The sequence below is a fragment of the Talpa occidentalis genome, unplaced genomic scaffold, assembly GCF_014898055.3.
Source record: "Talpa occidentalis isolate TD23 unplaced genomic scaffold, MPIMG_talOcc4v2.1 talOcc4.11, whole genome shotgun sequence".
In the NCBI taxonomy this organism is placed as follows: domain Eukaryota; kingdom Metazoa; phylum Chordata; class Mammalia; order Eulipotyphla; family Talpidae; genus Talpa; species Talpa occidentalis.
In genome coordinates, this window is record NW_023601104.1 from 28,647,145 (window position 1) to 28,657,693 (window position 10,549).

Here is a 10,549-nt window from a genome sequence, read left to right on the forward strand (position 1 = left end):
TATCTGGTTTTGCTGTGTTCTCCTGGAAGTACTCAAGGCAGCATCTCTGGTCTGTTGAAGTTACAACCAAGTAGGAAAAGACCCTTTCCAAACTCTCTGCATTATGGGTATCCATTTGTACACACACATACACACACACATACAGTCCTTTTCCAGTGGTTTTACTGGTTAGGGGATTTTTTTCCTCACATTGTCTTTAGCAGTTATACACATCAACAGATTGTGGATTAGGCACCCAATCACTGTGGTCCCCCAACAGTACAATGCTACTGAAAAGAACCGCTTTAAAGGATCTTTGTGATTTTCTGCTTTCTAATTTATGCTGTTCTAAATTCCAATATATACTCATTTTCTCAGACTTAGAAACTGAAAATATCATAGTTTGCTCTCAAAGCCTTAAGGAACAAATCGATTACAAACAATATCAGTTCGCTAAATTTGTTGTAGGGGCCAGGAGGGAGGAGGTGTTCTCATGAAGAGCAAACAGAGTGGAAATAAATGAAAACTTGTTTGGATGCACATATAATGCTTTCATTCCAAAGTATTAATATCCCCTTTAGAGTTTCCTTTCCACATAAAGCGAGGGTGTGAGACAAAGAAGCCAAATAGAAACCTGGAAGCCTGACTTAACAGTTCCTGCTTCTAAAATGGTGTCCTCTTGCTCAAGGCAAATAAATGCTCTGGATTCCAACCTTCCCACATCTCTACCAGCACTAGGCTCTCTCCTGCCAGTTCTCAGCAAGATGAAATCCTATCTCCACCTCACCCCAGCATTCTATCTGTGGGAGCCACATCGGCCTTCTCCTTTGCCTTCTGCCTGGCCTGTCATGTTCCTGAAGCTGAGCCATTTATGAAATGGGGAGAATTAACCTCTAGCTCACAGGTTATTGTGGGACTCCAGTGTATAACCTGTGTAATAAAGTAGCCTAGCTCCTCGGGCATGCCTGATAAACATTAACTGCTATTGTCCTCAGCTGCTACACGTGCAGAGGCCACAACAGAGCCTATTTAATAAATGACTTTGTGAAGCTGGGGCAACACTAACTTTGCCCCCAATGATGACTGTTAATTCTAATAACCTTTCATCAGAGCCTGTAATCACTTTACAAATGTGTTTTCAGCCTCACATTAGTCCCTACTTTATGAACACAAATAGGCTCAAGGAGGCTGAGTGAAACTGCTCTCAGAGTTCCATAGCTCTCAAACTGGGGTCAGCCTTCCGATGTTGTGTGGCTCAGCATCTTACAGCAGAAGAAAAGCAACTGCTAAAAATAAGTAGAAACATGACGCAGCAAGTACAGATGGGCGAGATGGAGCCTGGGAAGATGCAGAATGAGCCAACTTGTAGCTGACATGACCACGGCTGAATGATTTAATGCCAACCTCCTCTGGCTTCCAGGGATCAGATGAGATCAATTAGTGAAGCATAATGCCAATTAGAAAAAATACTTTCACCTGATCTTATAAATGGAAACGGGAGAACGCCCTGTCTCCACGTGGCACATCTTGGGTCTGACCCGGTATGATTATCTGAGCATGAGGCTCTGGGAGGTCAAGAGGAGAGAGATTAGGGCTCTTCAGTGCAGAATCTCTGAGGCTGGAAGCCATTGTGGTCATTTAGAAAATCAAGAAGTACAGAGAGAATTCAAGATTCATGCTCTAAATTCCATTGTTGAGACTCAGCTGGACCAGAGTGTAGCAGAAATAGTCACAAAGGCTGCCCTGTTCAGAGTAACAGTGGAATTCCATAGAGAAAGGATACAGGGTAAGAATATAAGCATCTTCAAAAAATGTTTAAATGTATGATGAGTGTGCTAGAATTTGTTAATGAGTGGGGAAGATAAAGAGGTTTATGGATGGATGTATCTGAATTTTTGGAGACTGGTATTGAAGAGAACAATTACTCTATTTGTTGCGCCTTAGAAATAATCATTTGCAAAAATAAAATCTAATTTTTGTGTATCCAGAATTCAGTACTTTGGGTCTGATTTTTTTTCCCCTCAGTGACTTGGGGGTGGAGGTGGGGGAGAAGAATGTCTTTACTGGAACAAGTATTTGAGAGTATGTTGACATTTTTTTCAACTTGTCTGCTATTTGTAGGCATGATTTTCAATCTGCAGTTGGATGTACATGTGGGGGTCTGGGGGTGGGTGATGAAGAGAGAAAGGAACATGAATTCTCCAATCAAAACAAAAATCATTGGTGTGCTCAGGGAGTCATCATTTCCAGAACTGGAGACAGGAGTTTGGAAAGAAATTTAAAATGTCAGGCAGTGCAAGAAGTGTTTCTTCCATTATGTATACTTTGTGACATTGAGGGTTTTCAGAGCTGCATTCCTCCAACAGGAGTTATAAATTTTATATGTCAAATAATGAATGAAGCTATGTTGAAGGTTCACTAATACGAATGCCAAATTTTTGACAAATGGACATCAACCTAAAGGATAAGACTAGTTCCTGCTGCATGTGAGTTTTATTCCCACGTGTTACCAAGGCCACGGAGAACAAAGAGTCGAGTCAAAGCCTTATCAGGGCCTGCCAGGGCTGATGCCTGAAACTGAAATGCTGATTCAGAGCCGGAAGTCGTCTTATGGTCGTGAAGGCCCATGGAGTTAAGTTCAGCTGTCATGTTGGCTGGACAGCAAAGTGTGAGTTTGGAAACCAGAGGGAAGGTTTGAAGGCTGCTCCATCATTTACTGTGTGACCCCAGGTTCATTTTATCTTTTGGGCAGAAATGTCTGCACCCTGAAAAGGGATTGGTGGTTTACCTCTTCAGGTGCCTGTGCATTTCCTCACAGGGCTGAAACTACAGGAGTTGCTCTGTGGAGAATGCCGCCCCACCCTCTCCAGTGCCTCTTCTCAGCCATGAACCTTCTGCATTGGGTCCCTAGGGAAACCAACAGGAACTTTTTTTTTTTTTTTTTTTTTTTTTTAAATGAAAATCCTCAGTTTCATCCCTCTGGAGGCCACTCACTGCATTGCAAGGGTACTGCACATTTAACAACAGCAACAAAAAAAATGCAAAATGCATTTATTGATTGGACTAACGGCCCAAAACAAATGTTCAAGTCAAAATTCTGTACACAGGAGGTAGTGAATGCTTCACAGTGATAGGTTCCAGCTTCATATTTAAACAAAACACAGGCCCTTGAAAATATGTCTGTTGCTCCATTCTCCATCTGCATTTGAATGTTTTGCTGAGTGAAATCAGACCAAATGCTGAATACTCCAGGCCTTATAAGAGATGTAGATAATGGTTTTTGAGCCCTCATTCATTCCTGAAGAGCCCTTTGGCAGAACCACTGGGGAATCTGCTCTTTCCGGAGGAAAGCAATGAAGGAAAGGTAAAGAGCCTTTTGTGTGTGCTAGAGGGAGGGATGGTTCTTAGTTCTATCTCCCAGGGGGCTGACAGGGCATGACTAGCAAGCATGGTGAGTGGATGCTGCCTGGGGGTGGGGTGAGGGGAACACATTCTATGATGGTGAGTTCTGAGCTGTTAATTCGAGATACTCAGGATTTGGAATGCTGTCTTTTCAGTGGAACTCTTATTGCTTAGACTCATAGACTGATTATTAAACTCCCAGGTACATGTACTGGAACAATAAAGCTCCGTGGCCTTCCGAAGAGCTAGATTTTGTTGGATAGAGCGCATGCTGCTTTGGCACCCCCCAAGCTCCCACCCCACCCTGAGTTGAAAAACTACATTTCACAGTAAAACAACTGCCAAGTAAGTATTTGAATCATGCGGTGGGTCAAGGTCACTATTCTCTGAAGTGAGTCACTATCCTGAAAGTGTTAAGTGTTTTTGCTGAAAGTTCAGTAGTTAGCATATTAGAAATATGAGCCAGCATTCAGGTAATGAGGTTCTTCATTTTTGTTTTAGGTGGGTCAAGGCTTCATAAGAGTACCTAGCACAACTAACTGCATCTCGAACCCAGCCTCAAAGCAATTAATTGCTAGCTTATTCAGCTTAAAGACCGCTGTCCCTGTGATTTGTTTTACTGCTCTATTCTCACAAAGCACTCCTTTCCAGAACACTCCAGGACTGTCTGCATTAGTACCTTCCCAAGAAATTAAAAAAGGAGCAAGACAGAATGATTTGCTTAAAAATGGGAATATCGTGCATGTTAAGACAATGTGCCTCAGCTCTTCCTAATCTCAAACCCTTGCAAAATCACTCATATCTCTCTTTGAGAGATATAATTCACTAATCCTCTCTTCAAATACTCTTATCTAGAAGGTCTGTGTCTAGTTTGTGTTTTTCTCTTCCCCCTTCAGTTATAATTTTAAATTACTCTCTCCTACTTGTATATAAACACAGAAAGATCTCCATGTTGTCTTCTAGTAACTAGTGAGTATATGAAAATTAGTATTATGCATAATTTGGCCTGTGAGACTAAGAATTAAATTTCTACTTCCACTTAGTAGCACACACATGATTTTAAGGACAATTGGTCGGGTATATAGAATACAGAAAACATAATAGCTGTCTCTCTTTCAAGGAGTCTGATCTAGAGGAAGCCATGTACCGATATTAAGAAATAATTATAATAAGGTATGATTACATGACAAATTGAGAGTAAAAGATAAGGAGTGCATTGAAAACAGTTATCATGCCCCCTTTCTGGAAGATTTTTGAGCACCTAAAATCAGTGGAAAAGGCTTTCTTGGGCATGCTGTCTGATTTTCTCAGGGCAAGTGGAGGAGAGCTCACCACCCACCCTGACCTCTCAGACCTTAGAAGCAGTTACTCTGCTAGTTTACAGATGCTTTTCTACTGACTCTGGCCACCAGATTTTTGTTGTTGTTGTTGTTCATCGTAGCTTGCTTCTTCCAGGCTTTAAGAATTCTACCCCTTAGGGGCCTCCCCGGTGGCGCAGCGGTTTAGCGCTGGGTTGCGAAGCTGCCCGCAGCCTCTGCAGTGCTGGTTCGATGCCCGGCTGCTCCCCGGCCACCAGAGGAGGGTCCCACATGGCGCGCAGACCTCTCCTGCCGCCCACTGCTCCCCTCAGCAGTGTACTTCGGTCCTTCTGCCTGTTCTGCTCCCCGCTCTGGCTCTGGTGAATTCTCTCACCCTCCCGCGCTTCTGACTGTACCCAGTGCATATATAAACAAACAAACAAAATAAATAAATAAATAAAGCATGCCTCTATTAAAAAAAAAAAGAATTCTACCCCTTACCTACTACCCATTTCTTGTTTGCCATTTAATGTAGGGTTTGCTTTTTATTTTCCCAATCTTACCATAATTTTGCTTTTATCCCAGAGCATCTCTCTATCTTTAGAACAAAGAGTAGAGTATAAATAAATAATGACCAAATCAATATCCTTTTCCTGTAGGAAGGTCTGGTGGGGGCCTTCGTTTCTGGTAAAGCAAACACTCACTTTTCCCAGAGGAGGCCCCCCCCAGTAATCTTTCCTAACAGCACTTGGAGAAGACAGTGGCCTGATCTGCTGGGGTTGCCTGACTTCAGCCTGCCTAATGGCTTAGGAGCCCTGGGATCTCAGGCTAAGCATTTTGCAGCCTTACAGAAAAGATGAGAAGTGAGGTGATATGCCAGAGAGAACTGGGTCTCATTACTGTATTAATAGGATATGCTGGGATGTGGGAGTTCTTTTGGCTTTTCTATTGTGGGGTACTACCCAAGAAAGGTAAAGGGTTATTGATAAACATTGCATGGGGAAATTTGGAGAGAAAAGACTCTTATCTAAGAAATTAATTTCAATTTGCATAACAGCAATAGATATAAGTTATATATTGAAAGGACTATGTAAATTTCATGCAGAATTTTCAGGTTCATATGAAAACTATTTGCTACATTTGGATGCAGGGTTCCAAAGCATATAAGTCAAAATGCACACATATAAGCCACCATCTGATTGCATAGTTTCAAGCTTTTGATTTGTAACAAAACATTATAAAAACAATAGAGAAAATCTATAAAGAAAAAAAGTCACTTATAATCTCATACCACTTGAAAAAAAATTATTTTCCATGTGTTTTGCTTACAAATATGTATTATATATATATATATATATACACACACACACACACACACACACGTGTATGTGTAGCTTATTCCAAACTTTGTTTTTTGATTTCAAAAAAAATGCATAAGCAATTTCCTATGTTGCTAGCCTAGCCTTCGTGGTATCATAATATGACATTGCATCTATTCAGTGTGCCATACTTTGTTATCCTATTTTTGATCATTTGGATTATTTCTGATTTTTTTGTTATAACTAGAACTGCTATGAGAGTCATTGTGATTTGGATATTTTCTGACTCATAAGAAATGGAAACATACTTTTTTGAAGAAAAAAAATTTCATTTAAGTGTAGGCATTCCCTAAACATAGTGTCAAGCTGTTTTTTCCAAAGACAGAGTGATCCCTGCTCCAGCCTGGACAGCCCGTTTTGATTTCCAGGATTTGGGTTCTTAAAAAAGAAAGAAAACAATTTTTCCAAACTAGTTGAAACAGAGGCCTGTAAGGAATCTATTTCCATATGTTACCTCTGTTTCTCCCCCTTTCTTCCTCCCACCAACAAAAACCACCAACTTGAACTTTAAGAGACGCGTCCGCAGCAGCCAAGGCTTTCTGTCCTGTACCCATGGCTGGACCCAGACTTGATGCAGTGAATAATGGGTGTGGGCTCAGGAGCACTATCCAGGGCCATTCTCATTCCAGTTTTGGAAGGACCCTTACTTACTTGTAATGAACAGTGATAGGGGAGAGCAATAGCAATAAAGGAGACAAACTCTGCAAAGGACACCACTTAGGACTGTGGTCAAAATCTCAGGCTTTGAAGTAAGACCAGAAATTTAAAACTATCTCTGTCTCTTTCAAGTTATGTGGCTTTGAGTAAGCTTCTTCTCTGTCTGAAAATGGGAGTGATAATAATAGCACCTGCATGCAGGCTTTGGTTAAATAAGATAGTGCATGTCGGGTTTTTATTACACGGCTAGCTGTCAATGATGGACCACCTCTGTTGTATTATTATTTAAACACACCTGAATCGTGTGTCCTTGCAATCAGCCCTGATAAAGACCCTCCTGAGACTTCAGAGAAAAGGTTGCCTCTTGTCTCTTCCATACATACCTTTGAGACTACCATATGGTACCATCTGCTCCTTCAAGGCTGCCTCTGATGTTTATAAGAGCAGGATGTTCAGGGGTAGGTGGCACAATGGGATCTTCCCCTGAAATCACAAGGAGGCCAGGCTTCATTGCCCTTCAGGACTAAAATCCAGCATTGGTGAACAGTAAGGACAAACAACTCCTCTCCAGTGGAGAGAGGAGGGCTCTGTATAGACTGAGTAACCCACAAAATGAACAAAATCACCAGCTCCTAGGGAGTCGCCTCCCCATGGCTTCCAGAAAAGAGTGCCCAGTTCTGTGTTCCCACCAGGGCACGAGTACCCAGTTCTGTGTCCCCACCAGTTTGCCTTCACAACTAGGTTTCCTAGAGACTTATCAATAACATGGAAAACCCAGCTCACCTGTTTGTTGATCTTATTTCCAGACATGGAAAGGTTACCTAGGGTACTTGAAAGTTTTCTTCAGACAATATCCATATCATCATTTTCCTCCAATGAAATCCTTAGTATCTTGGGTTTCCTCGCTCCTGTTTCTGTAGCTGGAGCCTTGAAACAGGCATTGGCAAGAGGAAGTTTGCTATTCTGGATTTGAGCAGATCCTGGATATCCTGGAGGAGGCAAGAGCCAGAGCTTCTTACTTGACAGACTTTTATCTAAAGAGGCTCTGAGGTGAGGAGCAGGGCTCAGAGGCCAGCCAGCATCAAGAACAAAAGCCAAGCACCTGCTCTGTGTTTTGAGCCTGGTTGGCTGGGGCATCTGACACCCAGGAACATCTTTCCTTTCACACTCTATTGTTCTGGGGCTTCAGTTGCATTCTTGACTCAAAGCCCAGGAAGGGGGAGAGCAGGCACTCTAGAGATCCTTGCTTGAGTTTTTGGTCTCCCCCTCCCTAACCATAGCACATGCCATTGGTTTTCTGAATGGAGGGTGTCACCTCCACCCCCAAAGAACTCAGCCTCAGTGCTGGCATTACCCAGCTCTGAGGCTGGCATTTCCATGTCATTGATAAGTCCCTAGGAATCCAAGTCGTGGAGGTTAACTCCCGTCATGCTCTAGTGGAGACACAGACCTGGATCAACTACCCATCAGCTGGGTTATCCTGTGTGATATGTACTGAGCATGTCGGCAAAAGCAGGACACCTAAAGAATGAGATAAAAAAAAAAAAAAGCACCTAATATTTTATATTTAATAAAAACGCATTGATGACTCATCATTGGAAAAATTAGAAGTTCCTTGCTGTTCCATATTTTTACAACATAAAATACTTCATTTTTGAATTATAAGTGTGTGAAGGAAGTCTTAAGTCATTGATGCTATGGCCCAGCATTCTGAAGAGTGCCCCTCTGCAAGCATCTCACTGCTACTTGACTTTCTTGAAGACCCCACACTAAAATCCCCCATTCACACATGTCTACACCCAGGACCACCATCCATGCCACCACACTACCCATGTGGGGCAAATGCCCATCCATTATATTATGTTTCATGTATTTTTGTGTTTGCATCCTTGAAAAAACTAGGTTAAATTTTTGGTTCTGCCCAGGTCACAGTTGGGAATTTGAGGCAAGTTACTTCTCTGCATTTCAGTTTCCTTCTCTGTAAAAACTTGCCCTTTATGGTGTGTTAAAGAATAAAGGTTAGGGTCTCCCTGGTGGCGCAGTGGGTTGAGCGCAGCGCTGTGAAGCTGTCTGCAGCCTCTGCAGTGCTGGTTCGATTCCTGGCGGGCCAGGGAGATTCCCACATGGCGCGGCAGACCTCTTCTGTCTTGCCTGCTGCCCCCCTCAGTAGTATACTTTAGTCCTTCTGCCTGTTCTGCTCCCTGCTCTGTCTCTGGTGAATTCTCTCACCCTCCCACACCTCTGGCCTGTACCCCAGTGCTTGTATAAATAAATATTTAAATAAAAAAAAAATCTTGCAGGAATCCTCTGAGAGCTGTTACTTTATTAAAAAAAGGAAGAAAGAAGGACTAAAAGTTAAAACATGTATAGGGCCTGGTACCTTCCAGGCTATCAGTAAGCAGTAGGTCATTGAAACCCTTTCTTTGCTGCTCTTCTGTTCTGAAAGAAGACAGTGAGTGCATTCTGTAAAAGAGAAACACTACCACCCCATATTGCCTGAGCAATTTTTGTAGGGAAACTGTTCTTTGAAGTAGCCTCCTCCCCAAAATGTTTAAAGGGGAGGATCTTCTCTGGAGGGAAGCTTCTTCAAAGGTAAGTTCTGTCATCACTTTCTGAAATCAGTACTGATTTTTTTTCCTTTTACTTCAATGTCAGCCAGCAGCTAGGAACCTGGTGAGTGAGTCTGAGAAGCTCTTGGCCCAGGATTCCTCAGAGAGCAAGGCCCATCTGGGAGGGGCAGGCCAACCCTAAGCATCCTTGAGTTTCAGCAAGTCGTGCATTTCCAGAAGGCCCTTTCTGGAACCCTTTGGCTATGAAGCTCAGAACAGCAAAGTGATACAAGTGTGGGAGGGTGGGGAAAAGTGTAGCTTAGCAGCTGCCCACACTTGAGTGAGCACAGGAATCACCCAGGGCCTTTCAAAATGCAGGTTCTGGCCGTGGTCTGCAGCAGGCTTAAGGTTCTGCATGTTTCGCTACCTCCAGCCATGCTGCTGGTGTGTGGGCCACACCTGGAGTAGCAGGGCTCTGAGTGTGACTTGATATGTAACTTCTGCATTACTCTTAGAAACTGCAGATGTTGTGTAGGTGGTAGGAAGAAATAGAAACTACCTTATTCAGCTCAGGAGTCTTGGTCCAGAAAGGGAGTGAGTGCAGCACTTACCAGCCTTGGAGCCTCACGTCAGCCTAGGATCTGGAAGGGTGAGGGGGTTGAGGAGCAGCAGGGAGTTCTACAAGACCCTCTAATGTAAGAAAGAAGGACTTCCTCACCAGGAAACCAGGGCGTTTCATGTTGGAGACATGAACACAGGTAGCCCAAACCCACAAACCCCCACTCCCATGGGGGATCCTGCATGAATGGGCAGAGAATGAGAGACCTGGAGGCACCCATAGACCTAGCAAAGCTTCTCATCTTTGACCCACTCTTCCTGCCTGGCTTATGGGAAGGAAAGAATTAGTCTTTAGGCTCTGCAGTGAAACTGGGGGTCCAAGTCCTCCCAAGACCACGGCTAAGATAACAGCCAGAACTAGGGTGAGTTTTGCACAAGGGTTGTCTGAAGCAGGCACTGCGTTATACCACAGACACCTGCTCTTTATCTTGTCCCTTCACTGCTCATTATTCTTGTTGCTCAGACCCTTGGCGCTGCTGCACTCCATACTTAATCTCAGCTCTCTGGAAGCAGTCTGTTTGAATTATGATCCAAGCAAGAGGTAGAGAAGGAACTTTTCCCAGGGGTGGAGAAGGAAGTGATTAACTCTGGCTACTCCCAACAAACATGCCCAGGAAATCATCTGTCTGCAGCTAAATGGTCTAGGAGCAGGGGCTAGAACAGGCAA